A 14,151-nucleotide genomic window follows, 5' to 3' on the forward strand; every position below is an offset into this window, starting at 1 on the left:
GGTTGCCCGCGGGACCCACTATCAAGAAGTGTATCCGTGACTTCTTGTACCAATTTTTCTAGCAGGTTTTGAAAAGGGAATCAATCGTGATTTGGAACCTATTATTTACATGAACCCTCTTAACTGAGATTTTCTTATTTATACATGTTCTACTTTTTTATATTCTGGCTCGGTTATTCCATCTAGCCGAGCCATTCATTCCTTTTTATGAAAGAAAGATAAGGGACAGAAAAAATGAAAGAAACAAACGTATTCAATAAGCAAAAGGAGAGAGAGGGATTCGAACCCTCAATAGTTCCTAGAACTATACCGGTTTTCAAGACCGGAGCTATCAACCACTCAGCCATCTCTCCACAGCCTAATCCTTATTTTACTCCTACAAATAGAACATAGCCATATAAAAATAAAAAGATTTATTAGCCTCTAGAAAGATATAAGATACAAGTTCCTTTTTGATATATCTCTGTATACTATATACATGGATACAGGATCCGTTATACCCGCTTGTGAAATAAAGAGTAAATAATCTCTTCTCACCCCCATATCCAAAAAAGCAGTTTGCTGGTCGCCAAAGACGAGAGCTTCTTCTTTGGAAGCACCAGTAGCGTAGGGCGACCGGGCCAGCAGAGCCCCTCTGAATTAGTTGACGGCTTTGATGACTCGATGGTGAATATTAAGGAAAGGAGGGCGAGGGGAAGAGGGGGGTAGCCCTCAGCCCGATCATCCAATTCGCTCCAATGATCCAGGCATGGTTCAGTAGTCAAAGAAACTCTATCACTTTCGTGTACCCATCGGACCGTAGCCCTTTCGGGGGTTCCTTAGGGACCAATTCACTCTGCGTAGATTGACTGAACGTAGAAAGCCTTCCACTGGTAGGCGATCATGTTTTTCACAGGATTTCTCATTATGCTTTATTAATGCAGAAATAAGTAAAAAGTATAATTAGATCTATCTCGAATTTTTGAGAACCCTTTGAGAAGGCATGGTCCCTCTACACAATTCTTCTGAATTTCGAATAGTACTCAAGATCCTCTGTTTTTTATTATGTAATAAATCTTTTAATGAAAGTAGATTATTTCGTAAGTTTACAACTTTTATGATCTCTTCCCAAACCAAACATGAATCTTTCGACTCATTTGGCTCTCATGCTCCTTTTTTTCTATAGCTATTTCCATATCTTTTTTAAGTAATGAGCCTATCCTCTATCTTCTTTTTTATGTTTACATTTCAATATACCGAAACCTATATAAGACTAGATAAATATTAAGAGGACTCTTCTGCCTAGATAAATATATATCATGGTCGGCTAAGTTGTTTCTTTATTTTTATTTGCCCTCTAGTTAATAATTTCAATTTCATTAAGAAAAACTAACTAAATAAATGGAAAATGAAAATTAATAGAATTATTTTTTATTTTTTCTGGTAATACTTCCAGAGGAGTTGCAAACGGATCTGTCGGTTCACCAATCATTGATGGCTCGAGAACCGCTAAACCTACATTACATGCAATAGTACCTAGAATTACTACTGGAAAATATATAAAAGATCATTGGGCCATGCGGGTTCCCCGTAATAATTATGTCCCATCCCTTTAGCTAATTAAGCTCTTAATACAGGATCATTTAAGTCTGGTTTCTTTGTTATTGGGATAGGTGAACTCTTTAGGATCCATCCCACAAAGGAACCGGACATGAGAATTTATCATCATCTGGCTCGAGCAAGAGTGAAAGAAATAAGACCGCGGAAGATCCTTAATAGAATGTTAGTGGCACAGGGTTAACAGATGGTTAATTAATCTAACTAAAAATTTTGCCGGCTAATTAAATAAGCAGGGCCCACCTATCAGTATCACGAAGGGGGAATAACTAATTTCCTAACCGGTGGGACCCACTGGTCAGTGGCTCAGACGGCGGGGCTCGTCGCCGGCAACCACTAGTTGTAGCTATGTCCGCACTACGGGCCACGGAAGTGGTGGCTGAGGCCTCTAGGGCGTAGCCCATGCGTGCACGCATCCAGCGATGGCGACAAGAGGTCGCGGGGTGGTCGAGATCGACGACGGCGATGACTTGCGTGGCGGTCAGAGTTCAGACGTCCACTGAATTTCTGTCATGGTGCCCTAGAAGACCAGGTGGTAGGTGCGCTGGCTCCCTGGGGAGGTTCTGAGCACGGACGTGAGTTGTAGTGGCCCTGGCCATGGTGGCAACATGACCGGAGACATGAAGCTCTCGGCTCCGGTGGTTGGCATGGCTAGGGGTGCTATCGAGTATGAGGAGGGGCGGGACGGAGCAAGAACTCAAAGCGATCTTGTAGGAGGTCCTAGTGGGCTCGGGGAGGTGTCTGATGTCTACTACACAACCTTCTTCTTGTAGACGTTGTTGGGCCTCCAAGTGTAGAGGTTTGTAGGACAGTAGCAAATTTCCCTCAATGGATGACCTAAGGTTTATCAATCCGTAGGAGGCGTAGGATGAAGATGGTCTCTCTCAAGCAACCCTCCAACCAAATAACAAAGAGTCTCTTGTGTCCCCAACACACCCAATACAATGGTAAATTGTATAGGTGCACTAGTTCGGCGAAGAGATGGTGATACAAGTGCAATATGGATAGTAGATAATAGTTTTTGTAATCTGAAAATATAAAAACAACAAGATAACAAGTGATAAAAGTGAGCGTAAACGGTACTGCAATGCTAGGAAACAAGGCCTAGGGTTCATACTTTCGCTAGTGTAAGTTCCCTCAACAATGATAACATAATTGGATCACATAACTTTCCCTCAACATGCAACAAAGAGTCACTCCAAAGTCACTAATAGAGGAGAACGAACGAAGAGATTATGGTAGGGTACGAAACCACCTCAAAGTTATTCTTTACAATCAATCCGTTGGGCTATTCCTATAAGTGTACAAACAGCCCTAGAGTTCATACTAGAATAACACCTTAAGACACAAATCAACCAAAACCCTAATGTCACCTAGATACTCCAATGTCACCTCAAGTATCCGTGGGTATGATTATACGATATGCATCACACAATCTCAGATTCATCTATTCAACAAACACAGAGGACCTCAAAGAGTGCCCCAAAGTTTCTACCGGAGAATCACGATGAAAACGTGTGCCAACCCCTATGCATAGGTTCATGGGCGGAACCCGCAAGTTGATCACCAAAACATACATCAAGTGGATCAATAGAATACCCCATTGTCACCACGGGTATCCCACGCAAGACATACATCAAGTGTTCTCAAATCTTTAAAGACTCAATCAGATAAGATTACTTCAAAGGGGAAACTCAATTCATTACAAGAGAGAAGAGGGGGAGGAGAAAAATAGGATCCAACTGCAATAGCAAAGCTCGCGATACATCAAGATCGTGCCAAATCAAGAACACGAGAGAGAGAGAGAGGGAGAGAGAGAGAGACCAAACACATAGCTACTGGTATATACCCTCAGCCCCGAGGGAGAACTACTCCCTCCTCATCATGGAGAGCACCGGGATGATGAAGATGGCCACCGGAGAAGGATTGCCCCCTCCGGCAGGGTGCCAGAACGGGTCTAGATTGGCTTTTGGTGGCTACGGAGGCTTCTGGCGGCGGAACTCCCGATCTAATGTGTACACGGATGTTTTTAGGGTATATGGAGATATATAGGCGGAAGAAGTACGTCAGGGGGGCCACGAGGGTCTCACAGGGGTGGAGGGCACGCCCCCTACCCTCGTGAGCTCCTCCTTCATCTTCTGACGTAGGGTCCAAGTCTATCCGGTAGGTTTCCTTCCAAAAATAACTTCTCCAGTTGATTTCGTTCTGTTTCGACTCCGTTTGATATTCCTTTTCTTCGAAACACTGAAATAGGCATAAAATAGCAAATCTGGGCTGGGCCTCCGGTTAATAGGTTAGTCCCAAAATAATATAAAAGTGGAAAATAAAGCCCAATATTGCCCAAAACAGTAGATAATATAGCATGGAGCAATCAAAAATTATAGATGCGTTGGAGACGTATCAAGCATCCCCAAGCTTAATTCCTGCTCGTCCTCGAGTAGGTAAATGATAAAAAGATATTTTTTGATGTGGAATGCTAGTTGGCATAATTTCAATGTAATTCTTCTTAATTGTGGTATGAATATTCAGATCCATAAGATTCAAGACAAAAGTTTAATATTCACATCAACGAGGCTAATCAATGGGCTATGGAGATGCCCATCGATTGATGTTAATGCAAGGAGTAGGGATTGCCATGCAACGGATGCACTAGAGCTATAAATGTATGAAATCTCAACAAAAGAAACTAAGTGGGTGTGCATCCAACTTGCTTGCTCATGAAGACCTAGGGCACTTGAGGAGGCCCATTGTTGGAATATACAAGCCAAGTTCTATAATGAAAAATTCCCACTAGTATATGAAAGTGACAACATATGAGACTCTCTATATGAATAACATGGTGCTACTTGGAGGCACAATATATGAGACTCGCTATATCATGGTGCTACTTTGAAGCACAAGTGTGGAAAAAAGGATAGTAGCATTGCCCCTTTTATTTTATTTTTTTATTATTATTATATATATATATATATTTGGGCCTTCTTTTTTTCTTTGGCCTTTCTCTTTTTTGGGGGGGGGGGGACAATGCTCTATTGAATGATGATCATCACACTTCTATTTATTTACAACTCAATGATTACAACTCGATACTAGAACAAGATATGACTCTATATGAATGCCTCCGGCGGTGTACCGGGATATGCAATGAATAAAGAAGGACATGTATGAAAGAATTATGGACGGTGGCTTTGCCACAAATACTATGTCAACTACATGATCATGCTAGCAATATGACAATGATGAATGTGTCATGATAAACTGGATGGTGCAAAGTTGCATGGCAATATATCTCGGAATGGCTATGGAAATGCCATAATAGGTATGTATGGTGGATGTTTTGAGGAAGATATAAGGAGGTTTATGTGTGAAATAGCATATCATATCACGGGGTTTGGATGCACCGGCGAAGTTTGCGCCAACTCTCAATGTGAGAAAGGGCAATGCACGGTACCGAAGAGGCTAGCAGAGATGGAAGGGTGAGAGTGCGTATAATCCATGGACTCAACATTAGTCATAAAGAACTCATATACTTATTGCAAAAATCTACAAGCCATCAAAAACCTCGGTACTACGCGCATGCTCCTAGGGGTATAGATTGGTAGGAAAAGACCATCGCTCGTCCCCGACCGCCACTCATAAGGAGGACAATCAAATAACGCCTCATGTTTCAAATTTGTTACACAACGTTTACCATACGTGCATGCTACGGGACTTGCAAACTTCAACACAAGCAATTCTCAATTTCACAACTACTCAACTAGCACGACTTTGATATTATTACCTCCATATCTCAAAACAATCATCAAGCATCAAACTTCTCTTAGTATTCAAAACACTCATAAGAGAATTTTATTTATTCTTGAATACCTAGCATATTAGGATTTTAGTAAATTACCATGCTATTAAGACTCTCAAAATAATATAAGTGAAGCATTAGAGTTCATCTATTTCTTCAAAATAAAACTACCACCATGCTCTAAAAGATATAAGTGAAGCACTAGAGCAAATGACAAACTACTCCGAAAGATATAAGTGAAGATCAATGAGTAGTCGAATAATTATGCAACTATGTGAAGACTCTCTAACATTTAATAATTTCAGATCTTGGTATTCTATTCAAACAGCAAGAAAAGCAAAATAAAATGACATTCTAAGAATGGCAAACATCATGTGAAGAAGCAAAAACTTAGGGTCAACCGAAACTAACCGATAGTTGTTGAAGAAGAAAGGTGGGATGCCAACCGGGGCATCCCCAAGCTTAGATGCTTGAGACTTCTTGAAATATTATCTCGGGATGCCTTGGGCATCCCCAAGCTTGAGATTTTGTGTCTCCTTAATTCCTCTCATATCACGGTCTCCCTAAATCTCAAAAGCTTCATCCACAGAAAACTCAACAAGGACTCGTGAGATAAGTTAGTATAAACCATTGCAAAAACCTTATCATACTCTACTGTAGAAAACCACTAAAATTATTATTCAACATTGCATACTAAAAGCCTCTGCATATTTAATAGTCCTATCCTCAAATAGAATCATTAAAGAAGCAAACATATGCAAACAATGCAAACATAACAGCAAACTGCCTAAATAGGATAGTCTGTAAACAATGCAGCAACATCCGTACTTCCCTAGCTCCAAAAATTATGAAAAAAAATTCCCACTGTATTAAATTTATCAGAGCTTAATATGCAAAAGGTTTCAACATTTGATCACATTCTGAATTTTCTAGGGAATGTAGCGACCAGACCTCAAACAATCTGATCTCTGTGCTCCGGTGTCATCCCTGGATCAGTAATGCTAACACCACACAGTACTCGGAGGATTTATAGCAGAGTAGAAATCACACACTTATTACATCGAGTGTCTCAAAAGAGAACTTATTACAATAAATATGGCTTAAGGCCATCTAATAACGATAACAGCGGAAGGCTTGGAAGATAAGTGAGTCCATCAACTCCAACGACATCACTGAGTATAGAACCGCGACCTAAAAACTCCCTAATCATCGTCTAAAAAGTTTGCAACATTAACGTTGCATCCCGAAAATGGGTCAGCACATGGAATATGCTGGCAAGGTAACACATAGAGAGTAATGGAATGCAACAGCTATACTACATGCATATTCGGCTGGTGGAAAGCTCTATGGTTACAGTTTTGCGTAAAGCCAATTTTTCCCTACTTCAAAGGAATAAAATTTAATTACTATCATGGTGGTTGTTAAACATTGAGAATGGTTGACAACATTCTCAATCCCAATTAAGCATCATCATTAAACATAACCCAACAAAATTAATTTAGAGTAACATGTTGAGATTCACATGATAATCCAGGTACTAGATACTCAAGATGTCCATAACCGGGGACACAGCTAACCATGATTAGTTTATTACACTCTGTAGAGGTTTGCACACTTTTCCCCACAAGATTCGATCGCCTCCGTTTGGTTTCTCGCACTACATGGTGTTTTGAGAAGACGGATGACCGAGACATAGTCTTTCAGAAGCGCTAGCACCTTACGATGGGTAGACCGTACCACCTACATCCCCTACATCTGCTAGTCTACCACTGTAAGAGTTCGTGGCTGCACACGGAAGTTTCTAGTATGAATAGTCTCATGATCCCTTTGAGCCCGGGTGGCGGTCCAAAAGAAAACAGGCAAGTCCTGGAATACCCAGGTGCCTCAATCCACCCAGATGTGTGTTTAAGTTGCCACCTTAGATAAACCATTAATTAACAATATCACATCTGTCATGGATATCACTCACCCAATCCACGTCTACTAGCATGGCATGGCATAATAAGCAAACGTAGAAGTAACTCCCAAAGGTTTGATAATAACAGGTAATAGGTACTACCTCAACTACTTCCCATCCCACAATTTAATTAGATCCTAATCATGCAATGTGTGAGGATTGATCTAATGCAATAAAACTGGGTAGTAGAAAATGTATGATCAAAGTGTTACTTGCCTTGTTGATGATCCGCGAAACCTAACGATTCAAAGTAACAGGTGGCGCACTCCGGGTATTCTATCGCAGACAAACAAACAAGCATACAATAAGTACTCATCTAATGCACGGGTAAAACTCAAATAAGAGATCTAACCAGAAGGTTCAACTTAAGAACTCCGGTTGGCAAAAAGAATCAAATCGAACGAAGCAACGAAAATCAAACGGCGAAAGAAAACAACTTCGTTCTAGTAATCTGGATCTAGGGCAAATTTTACAGTAGCAAAATCTTGTTTAAGTTGGTTAAACAGGTAGAGGGTTTCGAGACGAATCCCTAGGTGCTTGAATCGCCTGATTCCGATAAACGAGCGAAAAGTTAAACTAAAACGAAAATCGGATCAGGAATTGAGATCAGAAAAATCACGGATTAAATCCGAGAAAAAGAAAAACGACAAACGCCGACTTTTTTCGACACGGAAAACGAGGCGTGACGAACCTCAGCGGCGGAAATCCGGCGGCGGTGACTCCGGCGGCGCGCGCGCATCGAAGCAGGGCTGATGGGCTGGGGCGGCTCTATTTAAAGGCTGCCCCCGGGCGGTGTCCCGCTCGGGTACGGCCCGAAGTCGGTTCGTTTTTTTTTAATTATTCCGCTCGGAAGAAAAATAAAAAGAAATACTAAACAGACTCCAAAAATTCCAAAATAAATTTTCACGGGCTTCTAAAATCAAGCCGCACAAGGTGAACATTTATTTGGGCCCTAAATGCAACTTTGAAAAATGCACATTTTTCCTAAATTCAAATAAAACACCGAAAAACTCCAAAACAAAATCTTATTTGATTATATTATTAAATCCTCAATATTTCTTTATTTTGGGAAAGTCATTTTATTCCCTCTCTCATATTTTTGTAATAGAAATAATTGATGATAAAATAAATAAAATCAAATGATCCTATTCTCAGAATTTGAGAGAACTCAAATATGAAAATAACGAAATCCCCAACTCTCTCCGTGGGTCATTGAGTTGCGTAGAATTTCTAGGATCAACCAAAATACAAAATAAAATATGATATGCAATGATGATCTAATGTATAACATTCCAAATTGAAAATTTGGGATGTTACAAATCTACCCCCCTTAAGATGAATCTCGCCCTCGAGATTCGGGTTGGCTAGAAAATAGGTGAGGGTGGTCTTTGAGCAAATCTTCCTCTCGCTCCCAGGTGGCTTCATCCTCCGTGTGATTGCTCCATTGAACTTTGCAAAACTTGATAACCTTGTTGCGAGTAACTCGGCTGGCAAACTCGAGGATCTTAATTGGTTTCTCCTCGTAGGTCAAATCGTTATCCAACTGAATAGTTTCCAAAGGCACTGTGTCTCTCAACGGTATGCCAGCCATCTCCGTGTGACACTTCTTTAACTGAGAAACGTGGAACACATCATGAACTCCTGACAATCCTTCGGGCAATTCCAACTTGTAGGACACTTCTCCCATACGTTCCAAAACTCGATATGGTCCTACAAATCGTGGCGCTAACTTCCCTTTAACTCCAAAACGCTTTGTTCCCCGAAGTGGAGATACTCGAAGATAAGCTCTGTCTCCGACTTCGTAAACTGTCTCCTTGCGTTTAGAATCTGCATAACTCTTCTGTCTGGACTAGGCTACCTTGAGCCTATCACGAATCAGCTTCACCTTCTGTTCAGACTCTTTAATCAAGTCAGGACCAAACAACTGGCGGTCTCCAACTTCGTCCCATGACAATGGTGTCCTGCACCTCCTTCCGTACAAGGCTTCGAAAGGGGCCATCTTTAAAATGGTTTGGTAACTGTTGTTGTAAGAGAACTCTACATATGGCAAATAATCGTCCCAACTAGATCCGTAATCTAGCGCACAAGCTCTCAGCATATCCTCCAAAATATGACTGACTCTCTCGGTCTGTCCATCTGTCTATGGATGAAAAGCTGTACTGAATTCTAGCCTGGTACCCAAAGTTTCGTGCAACTGCTTCCAGAACTTTGAGGTAAACTGGGTTCCTCTATCCGATGCGATACTCCTTGGAACTCCATGCAGACATACGATCCTGGTCATGTATATCTTTGCCAACTTAGCACTGGTGTAAGTGGTCTTTACTGGGATGAAATGAGCTACTTTCGTCAATCGATCAACTACAACCCAAATCGAGTCATAGCCTGAACGAGTCCTGGGCAATCCCGTGATAAAATCCATGCCTATCTTATCCCACTTCCATTCGGGTATCGGCAATGGTTGTAACAATCCTGCTGGCTTCTGATGCTCTGCCTTTACTCTCTGACATACATCACAAACTGCTACATACTCCGCTATATCCTTCTTCATTCCGGTCCACCAGAAAATATCCCTCAAATCCAGATACATCTTGGTATTTCCTAGGTGAATTGAATACAATGAGTCGTGTGCCTCTTGCAAGATCAACTTCCTGATCTCCGGGTCATTGGGCACGTAGACACGGTCTTCAAACCATAGGGTGTCGTGTTCATCCTCACGAAATCCTTTAGCCTTTCCTTTGCTCAGTTTCTCCTTTATAGCGGCAATCTCTTTGTCAGCTTTCTGAGCTTCCCTGATTTTATCCATCAAGGTTGACTGAATCTCCATTGCTGCTACATAACCTCTCAGAACTATTTCCAAACATAGTTCACGAAGATTTTCGGCTAACTCCCTTGGTATTCCTCCCGTCATTAATGTATTGACATGGCTCTTGCGGCTTAATGCGTCAGCTACTACATTAGCCTTTCTAGGATGATAATGCAATTTCATATCATTATCCTTGATAAGCTCCAACCATCTCCTTTGTCTGAGATTCAACTCCTTCTGTGTGAAAATGTACTTCAAACTCTTATGATCCGTGTACACCTCATAATGATTTCCAATGAGGAAATGTCTCCATGTCTTCAATGCATGCACTACAGATGCTAACTCCAAATCATGTGTGGCATAATTCAACTCATGAGACTTCAGTTGTCTTGAGGCATATGAAACAACTCTCCCTTCCTGCATAAGCACTGCTCCAAGTCCTCGACGTGAAGCGTCGCAATACACCTCATAATCTTTGGTCTGGTCTGGCAAAATCAACACTGGTGAGGTAACCAAACATTTCTTCAATTCCTGGAAACTAGCCTCACATTCCTCTGTCCATATGAACTTGGTATCTTTCTTCAACAACTCAGTCATAGGCTTCGCAATCTTTGATAAATTCTCAATAAATCTCCGGTAGTATCCTGCGAGTCCAAGGAAACTCCGGATCTCTCCAACTGTTGTCGGGGCTTCCCACTTGGTCGCGGTTTCAACTTTAGCGGGATCTACTGCTATACCTTCTCTAGATATAACATGTCCGAGGAATCCTACTTCCTTCAACCAAAACTCACATTTGCTGAACTTGGCATATAATTGATGTTCTCTGAGCTTTCCAAGTACCAAACGCAAATGCTCCTTATGCTCCTCTTCATTCTTCGAATAAACCAGGATGTCATCAATGAACACTACGACGAACTTATCCAAGAACTCCATAAACACTTTGCTCATCATGTTCCTAAAATAGGCAGGTGCATTAGTCAGACAAAATGACATAACTGTATACTCATACAGCCCATACCTGGTAGTAAAAGCTGTCTTAGGAATATCCTGTTCTCGAATCTTCAACTGTTGGTATCCTGATCGCAGATCAATCTTGGAAAATACCTTAGCTCCTTGCAATCGATCAAACAGATCGTTGATCATTGATAGTGGGTACTTGTTCTTGATCGTTACTTCATTCAATCCTCGATAATCAACAACCATCCTTAACGATACATCCTTCTTCTCCACTAGAAGTACTGGCAATCCCTAAGGCGAAGAACTTGGGCGAATATATCCCTTATCGAGTAACTCCTTAATTTGCTTCTTAATTTCCACCACATCCTTTGCTGGCATCCTATATGGTCTCTTTGATATTGGCCCTGTGCCTGGCAATAGCTCAATCAAAAACTCAATATCTCTATCCGGTGGCATGCCTCGCAACTCCTTTGGAAATACATCAGGGAAATCCCTTACCACTGGTACTTCCTCCTGCACAACTCCTGTTAGGCAATTTACTTGAGTCCTCTTTGGCACATGCCGGGATACATACTTGATCCTTCTCCCTTCTGGGGTGGTAAGCAAAATTGACTTACTAGCACATTCAATATCCCCTTCATACTTTGATAACCAATCCATGCCTAATATCACATCCAATCCTTGAGATTCTAATACTATTAGGTCTGAGGGAAAAACATAGTTACCAATCCTTAATGGTAACCGATCACACCATAGACTAGCCACATACTCTGCTCCAAGCAAGGTTACTAACATGGGTGACCTAAGGGCTTGGGTTGGTAGGTTATACTTATCCACAAATCCCCTTGAGATGTATGAATGCAATGCGCCAGTATCAAAAAGAACGAGTGCAGTAACTGACTTAACCAAAAACTTACCTATTACTGCATCGGGCTGAGCTTCAACCTCCTCCACGCTAACGTGGTTCACCTGTCCCCTGTTGAAAGGGTTCGGCTTCTTCCCAGGACTTCCATTGCTATTTCCATTTTGTAATTCAGGACATTCATTGGCATAATGTCCTGTCTTCGAACACTTAAAGCAAGTGACTTGGCTTAGGTCCTTCTTGGTTGGGGATGAGGGGTTGGTGCGGTTCTGGCTGTTGCTTCCTCCGTTGCCATTACCATTCTTGGTGCCATTGTGATTGTGCGAGCTACCTCCTCCATGGGTATGCTGAAAATGTCCTCCCGGTCTAGGGGTAAAACGTGGCTTCTGCTGAGCTCCTGAATTGTACTTTCCTTGTCCATACTTCCTCTTGCGATTCTCAATCTGCTGCTGCTTCCCTTCAATCATAAGAGCACGATCTACCAACTCCTGGTAGTTGTTGAAGGTTGCTACCATCAACTGCATGCTCAACTCATCGTTCAGTCCATCCAGAAACTTCTCCTGCTTAGCTACATCTGTAGCGACGTCATCTGGGGCATAACGTGCTAACTTACTAAATTCCTCCACATACTGGCCAACTGTCCTTCCTCCTTGGCGCAAGTTGCGAAACTCACGCTTCTTCATGGCCATTGCTCATGCTGGAACGTGTGCAGTACGAAAAGCCTGCTGAAACTGGTCCCATGTGACAGTGTCTACTGGAAAAGTGGTTGTGAAATTCTCCCACCATGATGCTGCGGGTCCTTCTAACTGATGTGCGGCAAACATCACCTTCTCCGCATCTGTGCATCCTGCTGTGGTCAATTCCCTAGCTGTCTTGCGGAGCCAATCGTCCGCTACTATCGGCTCGGTGCTACTAGAAAACACCGGTGGATTTAGCCTAAGAAAAGAAGCTAAGTGGTCAACAGGTGGTGGTGGTGGTGGGTTGTTGTTGTTCCCCTGATTCTGATTCTGGACTAGCAACTGCATCAATGTGTTCTGCTGCTGGATCAACTGGGTGAGCTCTGGTGGAAAGGCAAATCCGGGGTCACGTCTCGGAGGCATCTGAGGGTTTAGAAAAGATGAGATATAAGAATAGAGGGGGTCTAAAGAGAAAACACTACCCATATGCACATGAGGCAAAACAAACAATTCACTTCAATCAATCAAACAAGGGCATACAATCGATCTATCTATCGCAAAAGTGCTCGGACTACTAAATTTACATGGTGGACTACTACTACTGATGATATGGTCTACTAGAAATATTCTACGGTCGTTGACTCCATGATATCTGCTCCAGCTTCATCAACATAGTCATCACCGCTACTATCTGCTTCCGAGTCGGTGCCGTCGACGATGATGTAGTCTTCCGGGCTAATCTCCTTGGGTTCTTCGTCTTCATCTACTGGCGTAGGGTCTCCCATAAATATTCCAATCTTCTTGATCAGGTCGTCACTCTTCTCCACCAATACTTCAATTTCTTCTTCATAATCTTCACGTGTAGCTTTGAGTTCTTCCTCCAAAATTATGCAAAAAGAAAACTCTATGGGCTCAGTGACTGGCATGAACGTCCTTCCTGGAACTTGAACTAGAATCATCCAGCGCTCTTCTTCAGGTAAAGTGGCATTGTAGGTTCCCGTGAAGCTTGGTACTCCTATGTTCAGGTATCTAGTGACTTCCTTCAAGTGGCGTCCAAAGGGTGTATCTTCATCCGGTTGTGTGAACTTGTTCCTCGCATCCGCCATCCTAAAGAGTAGAAAGGATGAGAGGTCAGAAGAGAAGAGAGTGAATAGTGATCTAGGTCTTTAGCTTAGTTGTCGTGTCCTACAGTCAGCGTGTGCTCTGATACCATCTCTGTAGCGACCAGACCTCAAACAGTCTGATCTCTGTGCTCCGGTGTCATCCCTGGATCAGTAATGCTAACACCACACAGTACTCGGAGGATTTATAGCAGAGTAGCAATCACACACTTATTACATCGAGTGTCTCAAAAGAGAACTTATTACAATAAATATGGCTTAAGGCCATCTAATAACGATAACAGCGGAAGGTTTGGAAGATAAGTGAGTCCATCAACTCTAATGGCATCACTGAGTATAGAACCACGACCTCTAAACTCCTTAATTGTCGTCTGAAAAGTTT

General features: G+C 42.1%; 1 non-coding gene across 1 annotated transcript; it reads right to left on the bottom strand.

Moving 5' to 3' along the window:
* Positions 1-265: 265 nt before the first annotated feature.
* On the bottom strand, positions 266-353 carry TRNAS-UGA. Its single transcript has one exon. It is a non-coding gene; the product is annotated as a tRNA-Ser (tRNA).
* Positions 354-14,151: the final 13,798 nt, after the last annotated feature.

Source organism: Triticum dicoccoides, chromosome 7A, assembly GCF_002162155.2.
Source record: "Triticum dicoccoides isolate Atlit2015 ecotype Zavitan chromosome 7A, WEW_v2.0, whole genome shotgun sequence".
In the NCBI taxonomy this organism is placed as follows: domain Eukaryota; kingdom Viridiplantae; phylum Streptophyta; class Magnoliopsida; order Poales; family Poaceae; genus Triticum; species Triticum dicoccoides.